We start from the raw sequence: 12,213 nt of genomic DNA, 5'->3' as shown, positions 1-12,213 counted from the left end.
GAAATTTAATTTTTTATTTAAATACACTTTTATTCTTTAGAAATATAATGTTAGCTATCTTCCTAGGTTATCATTTGGCCATTTATACTCAACATACTTTCAGAAACCATTATTAGTAAAACAGTGTTCTTTTCTGCAAGTACTGGGTTGCTTAAACAGCATGTTTCCAACATGTCAACCAATTTAAAATTACCATTACATTGTAAGTTAGAATCTTAGACAAGTGTTTCCGATTTATAGGACTAAATGACAGTTACTTTTTCTGGTTTTAATCAACAGTGTCAGTGTTAAAAATGCAACTTCTAATTCAGTAAAACCTTATCAGTAGATACCTTGCAGGCAGCAAACAGCAGAAAAAGCAATTAGAGGTGTCTAAAAATAGTTTTCAAATGATTCCTTTAATTCATTTCAGTATAACAAGAAATACGCTTAGCATTCTTTTTTTGTCTTATTTTAGAACTACTTTTTTATAAAGAGCATAGTTTGAAAAGTAAGTCAAGAAGTATTTGAAACTCCTGTGAATTAAAGTCAATTTTTCCAGGGTTCTTTCAGCATGTGGAATAATTGTCTTCTCCAATTTAATATCCAGTAAAGAATTATATCCAAAGTATGTAATACATAGAAATAATTGTCAGAAATATTGAAGTTCATTGATTTTTTTTTTTTTGCAGTCAAAGAAGAAAGACAGTATCATTTTTTCAACTTAGAATAATTTCTCTGGAGTATACTAAAATACAGCAACCTGGGCAGCTTGGAGAGTGGGCCATGACTCAGACTTATAATACTAACCATATTGATATCTATGAAACCTAATTGCTATAGTATTACCTGTGTGATTAATATTGCATATTTGCCTTTCAAATTAAAGAATTATTTAATTTGGTGCTCCATATCTGGATCCCCTTCCACGACCTCATGGGAGCTGCTTTTCTCTCTATTGATGTCTTTCTCCTTTTCTTCTCTCTCTGCCTAAATAAATCATGTTCTGCAAAAAAAAAAAAAAAAAAAAACAAAGATTTAATTTAATTAAGCCTATTATATCATTGTAATGTGATTATTGACATTTACTCACATACCTATTTAGTAAACTTCTAAAGCAAGGAAGTACAAAATTGTTGAATCAAATTATATGAAATATTATATGGATTTTAACAAAAATTGCTAAGTTATTCTAAAAAATCATTACTTATATTGTACTTTGCCATATGTGAGAATCACTGTTTCATTATGATATCGCTAACATTTGTATTAATGTTAGCGAATTTGATGCATGACAAATATACTTTGTTATTATCTCTATAGCTATTTATTTAAGTTTCAAGGAATTAGAGCTTGTGTTTTCCATTAGTGAATTTCTGCTAAAAGTTTTCTTTTCATGAGAATTGCTTCTACAATTTTATTAATAAATCTGATATTTCATTCATTCTATTGTTTAACAATGTATTATAATGGAAGGGCATATATTTTTCTGTTAGAGAATTACTGGTTTAAATCCCAGCTCAGTTAATTAATAGGTGTCTTTCATCATTAAACATGATGTCTCATGTCGGTCAAATATCCAATAAACCAATCAGATAACAGAAATAATAGGTACAAAATATAGGTACCAGTAGAAATAATAGGTATTAGTAGAAACCCAAAAAGCATAATATCTCAGAAGCGATAGACGCCTCCGGGAGTATAAAAACAAAGTTTTTATACATACAAACATATGTTATCCTTTATTATAAACAAGAGAGCTTATATGTCTGTTTATATTTAATACTGAGAGGAAAAAAATGCTTCGGGGTGGATCTGGATGAAGAGAAGACAAGAATGGAGGATCTTAAATGACTCTTCTCACCTATGAATTCCCTTAGACCGATGGAAAGTTCTTAAAGTTAGAGGAACTAGAGTCAGTAATGACAGAACAGTTTCAGAAATTCTTTGTGAACCTGAGCATAAGTAGAATTGCTTTGGAGAATTAGTGATGTGTGGATAATAGTGTGTGAGAATTGCTTTTCCATGATGCTGAATGGAACCTACCAATTTACTAGGCTGCAAAGAAACTTAGGCTCAATCAGAAATCTAAGTTGGCATATACTAGATTCTCAAATGGGCTTTGGCATATATAACATTCATCTAGTATGTGGCAGAAAGTAGACATGAATAAATAGCTATGAATCAATAAATGCAGTTTGCAGAGTGACTGCACTTTTGACTCCCTTGGAGACTCTCATAAACAACCATAAAATGTTGTAAAGTCCTGCTTTGTGTTGAAGGAACTATAGAGCTGGCAGGCATTTAGGTTAACAAAGGTTTGTTTTTTACATAAAAATTTATAGACAGTGTTACCTACCCTTTTCATTACATGTTATTATACTCTCTCTCTTCAAATCTAATAGAAATATTAAATTGCATTTTCTTTCAACACATCTGTAGCTGTATTCATGCATGATAAACATTTAATTCATTTCTTATTTATTTTATTCTAAAAAAGGAAACATAAACTGCAGTTTAAAAAACAGGCAGACAATAAATTCAAAACAAGGAGCTCTTTACCATTATTTGGACCTAGAATCTAATGTCAGCAGGAGGTGGAACAACAGAAAAAGGCAAGATAATTAGCAGTGGAATCAAGCAGGTTTGGCAGCATTCTGGGTGGCTGGTGATACCTTGAAGAGACCTAGAAGAGTCCTGTGGAAAGATTATCTACAGTAGCTTCCCATTTCTGGTCCTGCCCATGTTCATTTAACAAAGAAAACATACTCTACTCATCTAGGTAGTGAAGCTACACCTGTAATGAAGGCATCAATCAGAAAAGTTATTGACGGAGCAGTTAGGACAAGCTGATGTTTCTTTGTTACAGCCGTTTCCTCACATTCTGTTTCCTATCTCAGTTAATGAACACCTTATATTCGATTCCTCTCATTTTTTTCAAGTTCTACTTTCAATCTATCAGCAAATACTGACGGTTCTTTATTCAAAATAGATAAACAGTTCAACACTTCTAACCACGTCCACAGTTACCACCTTGTCCAAGCGACTGTAGTAATCTTCCTGAGGTCTCCCTCTTAGGTGTTTACCTCCTGACATTCTGCTCAACACGAGTAATTAGAGTTATCCTTTAATAATGCTCCAGCCCTCCATTGATTTTCTATCTTACAGATAATTAAATTTATATTATCAAAACAGCCGAGGAATGCCTCCAGGATCTGACATGCACTGGCCTCTCAAAGTCCCCATTTTTGATTCCTGTCCTGATCTCCCTCTTCCAGCTGCACTGGCCTTCTTGCTGTCCCCACCAACACTAGGTATGTTACAGCCTGCTGGTCTCTGCTCTTGCCAGTCCAGGTGCTTAGAAAGCTCTTTCTTCAGAGACCTGGATATCTCCATCATTCTAGGATACTGACCAAATTTCACCTTCTCCATGAAACCATCCCTTTCTATACAATGTAAAGCTGAATGTTCATCTTTAGTCCCCAGATTCTATAGTCTTCCCACTTGCTTCATTTTATTTCTTAATAATTTTATTTAAGTCATTTATTCTGAATCATCTGCCTGATTCCAATAGAGTATAAGCTGCTTAAGAACAAAGATTTTGCCCATTTTTTGTCTGTGCTCATTTATAATTAATAAATATTTAAAATGAATGAATATTTTTGGATTTTAAGTTCTAATTAAAATGTAAAGTCTCATATATGAAGTAATAAATGACCTTTCCTGTCATACATACAAAAGAGTCCTTGTTTCATAAGGTAAAATACATCATTTAATCTTTAGTTCTGACATGAGTGCGTTGTTACAACTATTCCACTCTAGGAATGTTATATTTCGGTATAATACATATTGCAAAGTAAATGAAAGGAGTAATATTATTACAACACAATTTCTTCTGCTTCTTTCTTGATTGCAAAGGTAACAAAGATTAAAGTATGATCATGTGTGCACCTCTATTATTTATGAATAAAAAATTCAGAAATTATTATAAGAAATAATAAAACGTTATATGAATCAGATGGAAATTGTCAAGAGAAGCTAAGTTATATCGTAGCAAAAAACACATGGCACAACTTAGTTACATTTAAAAACAATAACATTATGGTTCTCACTTTTGTTCCATGCTCATTATGATCCTTGAGAGAGGCAGGTGCAGGTGAAGCAAGCACTGCCTGAGCCATTGACAGTCACTGTGGCTAAGGGAAATAAAAGCTGGAGGAGGATGGAGCGCCACTCATTAGATCAGATTAGATCAGATCAGATGATTAGATTAAGATGGATTGGGTTAGATTAGATTAGATTGAATTAGATTGGAGTGATAGAAAATACGTAGAGGCATATAGTTATAGATATGAAGTATTATATATGATTATTAAAATTTATGCACAAAAGATAGCCTATCATATCATATTTATTGAATTTTGATATCATATTTTTCAACATTAGTTTACAGAATTAATGGAGTAGTTACTTTCAATACTACCTTTGTTTGAAAATTAAGACTACTTTAAGTTTTATATAATATCTAAATAATAACTTTTTTTCTTTTGGGGTGCATTTTTCTAGTTATTTTGTGTTCTTTCATTATGAGGAAGATGACAGAAGCTACTATCCTTTTTAATGGAAGAAGCTTCCTTTTATTTGTAGTTGAAATTACATTAGAGTAGTTCAAATTTGATATATTTTGATTGAGTATTTAAAGTGCATGATCTTTTTCTGCTCTGATTTTCTACATGTATTACACATGTCACCATATAGATTAATAAACACCTATACAGAAGAAATATAGACATCTGATGAAAGCCTATTTAAGCATTAATCTATGTTTTAAAATTGAATGAAAGAATATTTTATTAGTGACAATTTTATTTTTTAAAAGAATGAAAAAGAATGAAGCACTGGGGATAGTGAGCAAGGAAAGAAATGGTAAGTAATTGACTGTACTGAAAACTACATACCAAATTATGGAGAAACTCAATGCATTACATAGGAATAGAACAAATGAGAGAGGCTGGGGCAGTGCCAGTACTACCTAACTTAGGGTTTTGAGAATCAGGAAATGACAGGGGGAGCAACTGATGGGCTAGAATTAAAATAATTGTAAAAGAACATCACAGGTAAAGAGAGAAGTGTGTGCAAATGAGTGAAGTTGTGGAAAACCAATGTTATTTTATTATTCATGTTTTAAATTTTAAGTTCAGGGATACATGGGCAGGATGTGCAGGTTTGTTACATAAGTAAATGTGTGCCATGGTGGTTTGCTGTTGGGAAAAGCAGCAACGGAGAAAGGACTTACAGAGTGCCTACATAAATCAGTTATGAGTAATATATAAACAAGGAACAACAAACTGCAGAAGGCCGCAGGAGGCCTCTGAGGAGGAAGGCTTCTTGATGTCTCATGTTCCAGTGCAGGGTGAACTAGGTTCTGTTACCATAAACATTGTGCTCAAGGACGTAAAACCCTTTCATAGCACTATGAGGTAGCCAGATTTGTAGGTTCCTTGTAAGACCCATGTTCTATCAGCTGCACATAGATAATAGGCTAAAGATAACTACATGTTCTTGTTTTGTGAAACTCCCAAACCACCACTGTCATCAGTCCTAAGGATGACACACCAGTTCTGGCTCACTGATTCACTTCCAGCTCACTGATTCACTCCACCATCCCTCCACCCCTACCCTGTAGCTCAAAGTGATTGTAATCAATAAATAGTGTGGATGATCAGACCTCAGAGCCTTCACTGTTTCCTCCAGGGTAATGAAGTGATGGCCCCCGAGTCCCACTGTCTTTCTTAATCTTTTTCTCATTCCTTTGTTGCCATTTAACTTGAGTTACCCACGGGTGATGAAGGGCTGGCTCCCTATAGTTTGCTGCACAGACCATCCCATCACCTAGGTATTAAGCCCAGCATGCATTAGCTGTTCTGTCTGATGCTCTCATTTTTCCCACTCTACCCTCTGACAGCCTCCAGTATGTGTTGCTCCCAGCCATATGTCCATGTGTCCTCATCATTCAGCTCTCCCTTATAAGTGTGAACAAACGGTATTTGGTGTTCTGCTCCTGCATTAGTTTGCTGAGGATAATGGCCTCCAATTCCATCCATGTATCTGCAAAAGACAGGATATCATTCTTTTTATGGCTGCATAGTATCCCATGATGTATATGTACCACATTTTCTTTATCTGATCTATCATTGATTGGCTTTTAGATTGATGCCATATCTTTGCTATTGTGAATAGTGCTGCAATGAACATATGTATGTGTGTATGTTGATAATAGAATGATTTATATTCCTTTTGGTATATACCCAGCAATGAGATTGCTGGGTCAATTGGTATTTCTGCTTCTAGGTCTTTGAAGAATTGCTCCACTGTCTTCCACAATGGTTGAACTAATTTAAGTTCCCATCAGTGTTTCTTTTCTCCACAATCTCACCAGCATCTACTGTTTTTGACTTTTTCATAGTAGCCATTCTCACTAGTGTGAGATGGTATCTTCTTGTGATTTTGATTTGCATTTCTCTAATAATCAATAATGTTGAGCTAGTTTACAAATGTTTGTTGGCAGCATATATGTCTTCTTTTGAGAAACATCTGTTCATGTCTTTACCCACTTTTTAATGGGGTTGTTTGTTTTTTCTTATAAATGTATTTAAATTCCTTGTAGATGATGCATATTAGACCTTTTTCAGATAAATAGGTTACATAAATTTCCTCCCATTCTATAGGTTGTCTGTTCACTCTAATGGTAGTTTATTTTTCTTGCAGAAACTCTTTTGTTTAATAAGATCCATTTGTCAACTTTTGCTTTGTTGAAATTGCTTTTGGTGCCTTTATCATGAAATCTTTGCCAGTGCCTTTGTCTTAAATGGTATTGCCCAGATTTTCTTCTAGGGTTTTTGTAGTTTTAGGTTCTCCATTTAAGTCTTCAATCCATCATGAGTTAATTTTTGTACGATATAACAAAGTGGTCCAATTTAAATTTTCTGCATATGGCTGGCCTGTTCTCCCAGCACCATTTATTAAGTAGGGAGTCTTTTCTCATTTCTTGTTTTTGCCAGGTATGTCAAAGATAAGATTATTGTAGTTGTGCAGTCTTTTATATGGGTTCTCTCTTCTGCTCCATTGGTCTGTATGTCTGCTTTTGTGTCAATACCATGCTGTTTTGGTTACTAGGCTTGTAGTATAGTTTGTTATACTAGGCTTGTAGTATAGTTTGAAGTCAAGTAATGTGATGCCTCCAGCTTTTTGTTTTTTGCTTAGGATTGCCTTCTCTATTCATGCTCTATCTTGGTTCCATATGAACTTAAGACAGATTTTTTCTAATTCTGTAAATAATGTCAATGATAGATTAATGGAAATAGTATTGAATCTATACATTGCTTTGGGTGGTATGACCCTTTTCATAATAGTGATTCTATCCATGACTCTGGTTAATAATGAAATTAAGGCAAAAATTGAGAAGTTCATTGAAACTAATGGGAAAAAAGAGACAACATACCAGGATCTCTGGGACTCAACTACAGCATAATTAAGAGGGAAATTTATGGGACTGAATGCCCACATCAAAAAGCTAGAATGATCTCAAGTTAACAGCCTAACATCACAACTAAAATAGTTAGAGAACCAAGAGCAAACAAACCACAGAGGTAGCAGAAGACAAGAAATAACCAAGAACAGAGCTGAACTGAAGGAGACAGAGGCAGGAAAAACCCTTCAAAAATTCAAGGAATCCAGGAGCTTTTTTTGAAAAAGATAATAAAATATACCCTTAGTTAGTATAATAAAGAACAAAAGAGAGAAGATTCAATTAAATACAATCAGAAATGATAAGGGGAATATCACTACTGATCCCAGAAAAATAAAAAAAAATTAGAGGCTACTATTAATACTTTTGTTCATATAAACTAGAAAGTCTAGAAGAAATGGATAAATTCCTGGACACATGTGCTCTCCCAATACTGAAGCAGGAAGAAATTGAATCCCTGAATAGACCAATAACAAGTTCTGAAATTTAGGCAGCAATAAGTAGTCTACCAAGAAAAATAAAATCCCAGAACCAGTTGGATTCACGGCTGAATTTTAAGAGAGGTATGAAGAAGAACTGGCACCATTTCTACTAAAACTATTCCAAAAAATTGAAAAGGAGAGACTCCTCCCTGACTTATTCTGTGAGGTATCATTCTGATACCAAAACCTAATGGAAATAAAACAGAAAAAGAAAACTTCAGGCCAATATCCTGGATTAACACGGATGCAAAATCCTCAACAAAATACTGGCAAACAGAATCTAGCAGAGGATCAAAATCTTATTCACCATGACCAAATAGGCATCATCCCTGTGATGCAAGGTTGGTTCAACATATGCAAATCAATAAATGTGATTAATTACACAAGCATATCTAAAGACAAAAACTACATGATTATCAAAATAGATACAGAAAAAACCTTCCATAAAATTCAACATACCCTCATGTTAAAACCTGTCAATAAAGTAGGTTTTGAAGGAACATACCTCAAAATAATAAGATCCAAATATGGCAAACACACAACCAATATCATGCTGAATGGGCAAAAGGTGGAAGTATTCCCCTTGAAAACTAGCACAAGACAAGTTTGCCCTCTCTCACCACTCCTAGAAAACATAGTTCTGGAAGTTCTGGCCAAGGCAATCAGGCAAGAGAAAGAAATAAAAGGTATTCAAATAGGAAGAAAGGAAGTCAAATTGTCGTTTTTTTGTAGATGACATGATTCTCTATCTAGAAAATCCCACTGTCTTGGCCCCAAAACTTCTTAAGCTGATAAGCAACTTCAGAAAAAGTCTTAGGATACAAAATCACTGTGCAAAAAGTTGCTAGCATTCCTATACAGCAATAACGGGCAAGTCAAGAGCCAAATCATGAACAAACTTCTGTTCACAATTGCCACAAAAAGAATAAAATATCTAGGAATACAGCTAACAAGAGAATGGAAGGACCTGCTCAAGGAGAACTGCAAACCACTGCTGAAAGAAATCAGAGATGACATGAACAAATGAAAAAAAAATGTTATTTTAACTTCTAAAGTAAAAGGATAAACAATTTCAAAGCTCTAGTGAGGATTCCTACCAAAAAGTCTGTTTGTCTCATCAATATCAGTAAGCATTGGTAGTATCGGCTCAGCTCTGGAGGAGTCTATTACTTCTGAGGAGCAAGTCTCTGATTTATACTTGTGGATTCTGCAATAGCTGAGCTGGTATTGCATCTCCGTAACCCCTGGCTTAGTTGAGGAAACCAGAAGCGTTAGGTGTATTTAAGCTAAGATGTTCACATTCTCTCTTTACTAGGGATTAGTCGTGGAGAAATATGCTAAATCAGGTTCTGAAATAATTCTTCCTGTTTATTAGAATTGAGAAATTAAGAAAAAATATGTTGTAAAACAGTAAATAAAGGAAAAAGAGACTGAGAAAGGAGAGATGGTGCATTCTCAAAGAATTTTTGTACAAAATCATTATTTTTTTCCTGAGATCCACTTAGTACTGGACCAGTTTACTTAAGATCATTTATTTTAAAACTATAACTTAAAAGTTGTAATAAATCACATAAAAGCAAATTATATCCAAAAATTAGAAGAAAATCCTGAAAAATTTTAAAATCTGCATATAAACTAGGAAAAAGTCTTACATTATTTCAAAATGTATACCTGTTTCTGGGAGAAGCATTATTTTTAATTATGTCTGCAAATTAATACAAGTCAAGAACCACCACGAAAGATTTACGATTTTGTTCCTGACTTAATTTTATTTAATTCAAAGAGCTAACCTTTCTTAATCTATTTCCTGCTTTTCATATTCTGAAACATTAATGTAAAAAGTTAAACTACATTTAAACTACTGAGAGATAAAATAAGTTACATGAATAGGATAGAGAAGAAAAAATAAAATCTAACTGTAAAAATTATGGATTTTTCTACAACGCCCGATACCAGAGCATAAGAAAGAATGACCTGGCTTTTAAAAGAAGAGATGAGATTATATAAATTTATTTTCTTTCTTCCATGAAAATAATGTATATTCATATAATGATATACATCACTATATATAGTAATGTAACACGCTATACATTCATGCCACCAATTAAAAAAAATACACCATAGATTATTATAAAGCACAACAGAGAAGAATTGTATCCTAAATTTTATATATTAAATATTTAGAAATTAAAACCAGTAGGTATAACCAGAAGGAAACAACAGCTACAACAAAACACAAACTTTAAAACAATAATGAATGAAAAATAATGAAATTCTCCCTGGAGTCAAGTATCTTTGGTTTAAAAATGCTTATATCATAATTTTAATATATTCCAATATCTTACTCAGCCAATTTTCCAAGTGGGTTCCATTATGCCATTCTTTTGAAGAATAAAGCAATAACATTTCTATTTCCTCGAACTGGGATTTATAGATAATAATTTCTCAGCCCAATATTCTCCTTTCTACAGAATAACTCATTAACCCAAGATATTCAGGCTATCAATTTCTCTGAGATTAAAAACCATAAGTCATTTAGATTTCAATTTTCCATTTTACATATACAATTTGAATTTCACCTTTAGCCATGCAGGAATCCCTTCTATTTTTCAAATTGATTGCATATCTCTCACTACTAAGGTTTCCCATGATTTCTTCTCCTGGCTTCTTTTTAGTACAAGCCTCAATTTCTGCCCATCATTCATGTATTGTTGTCCCTGAGGTTTGCAGATAACTTCTACTTTTTCCTACTCATCATCCTTGGATGACTCCATCAAGTCACTTAGCTGTAATAACTGTATGATGTGAAATCCCAACCCTATGTTTGTGCCAACTCTCTTGTGAAATCCAGTTCATAGTGTTGCAGTTTGAATTGTCACTTGAATGTTTCCCAAATACCTCCAGCCCATCATCTCCCCACACAAATCTGTATTTCTTCTTGTTTTCCGTATCCTGGTATATGTTACAACAACCATCCTGTGTTTCATCTTTTAGTACAACTTTTGTGTTTTCCTATTTCCTCGAAACCAATTTTCAAGCTCTGCTGATTTGATTTCTTATTTCTTAAATGTATTTCTTTTCATATCTACTGCTGTATGTCCTGACTTACCATTTCCAATTATATTACCACTCTTCAAAATTGGCAAATTTTAAGATAAGTAATTTCTTATTACTTACTACTTTCTTAATTTCTCAACAGAATGTCCACTATTGTCTTTAATTCTACCTCTCAGTTTTGGATATTGATACTATCTTTATATTATCAGAGGTTATAACATTATACAACTCTTTGGACATACTTCTAAAATTGATTCAACATGAGTATTAAGTCTATTTCATGGTAGAAGTAAACTATCAAATCAAATTTTTTTCTGGTCCTATGTTGGATAGTTCAGTGATTCCCTTCTTCCCTTCAAAATATGATTCATATGTAACAATTATACTAAGTTCATGAATATTTGAAAGTCTATCTGTAGACCTTGTTTTTTTTTTAATTTCTTGTTTTACATTTTTCCTTAGAATGTTGAAGAACTATTTATTACATATGTTAAGAACTCTGAGTGCTATTTGGTCATAATATTTTTTTAAGAATGTTGAAGTTCAATAATCTCACTATAATAAATCTTAGTATGGATAATTCTGTTTCCCTTTTTAAAAACTCTTTGGTATCATGTAGAATTAGTTTATTTCTTATTTTAGAAATACTTTTGCTATTTCATTGCTATTTTATTTTACATTCTCATGAGTTTACTGGGATCTATTCTAACACAGTTGTTTTATGCTATGTCTTCTCTGACTCTAAGCTATAATTTTAATTTTAATAACTATATTATTTTTTAAGAAATATATCTGTATGACTTCTCTAAACCTTTCTGCCATAATCTTCGTTATATTTTCTATGATTATTTTTAGAAAAATCCTTTTTTTTTTTTTTTTTTTTTTTTTTGAGATGGAGTTTCGCTCTTGTTACACAGGCTGGAGTGCAATGGCACAATCTCGGCTCACTGCAACCTCCGCCTCCTCGGTTCAAGCAATTCTCTTGCCTCAGCTCCAAGTAGCTGGGACTACAGGCTCGTGCCACCATGCCCAGATAATTTTTTTCACTATGTTTGCCGGGATGGTCTCGATCTATTGACCTCATGATCCACTTGCCTTGGCCTCCCAAAATGCTGGGATTACATGCGTGAGCCACCGTGCCCAGCCATTCTTTGTTTTGAATATGAA

The sequence above is a fragment of the Saimiri boliviensis genome, chromosome 1 (genome assembly GCF_048565385.1).
Source record: "Saimiri boliviensis isolate mSaiBol1 chromosome 1, mSaiBol1.pri, whole genome shotgun sequence".
Taxonomy (NCBI): Eukaryota; Metazoa; Chordata; class Mammalia; order Primates; family Cebidae; genus Saimiri; species Saimiri boliviensis.
This window is presented reverse-complemented; position numbering follows the sequence as displayed.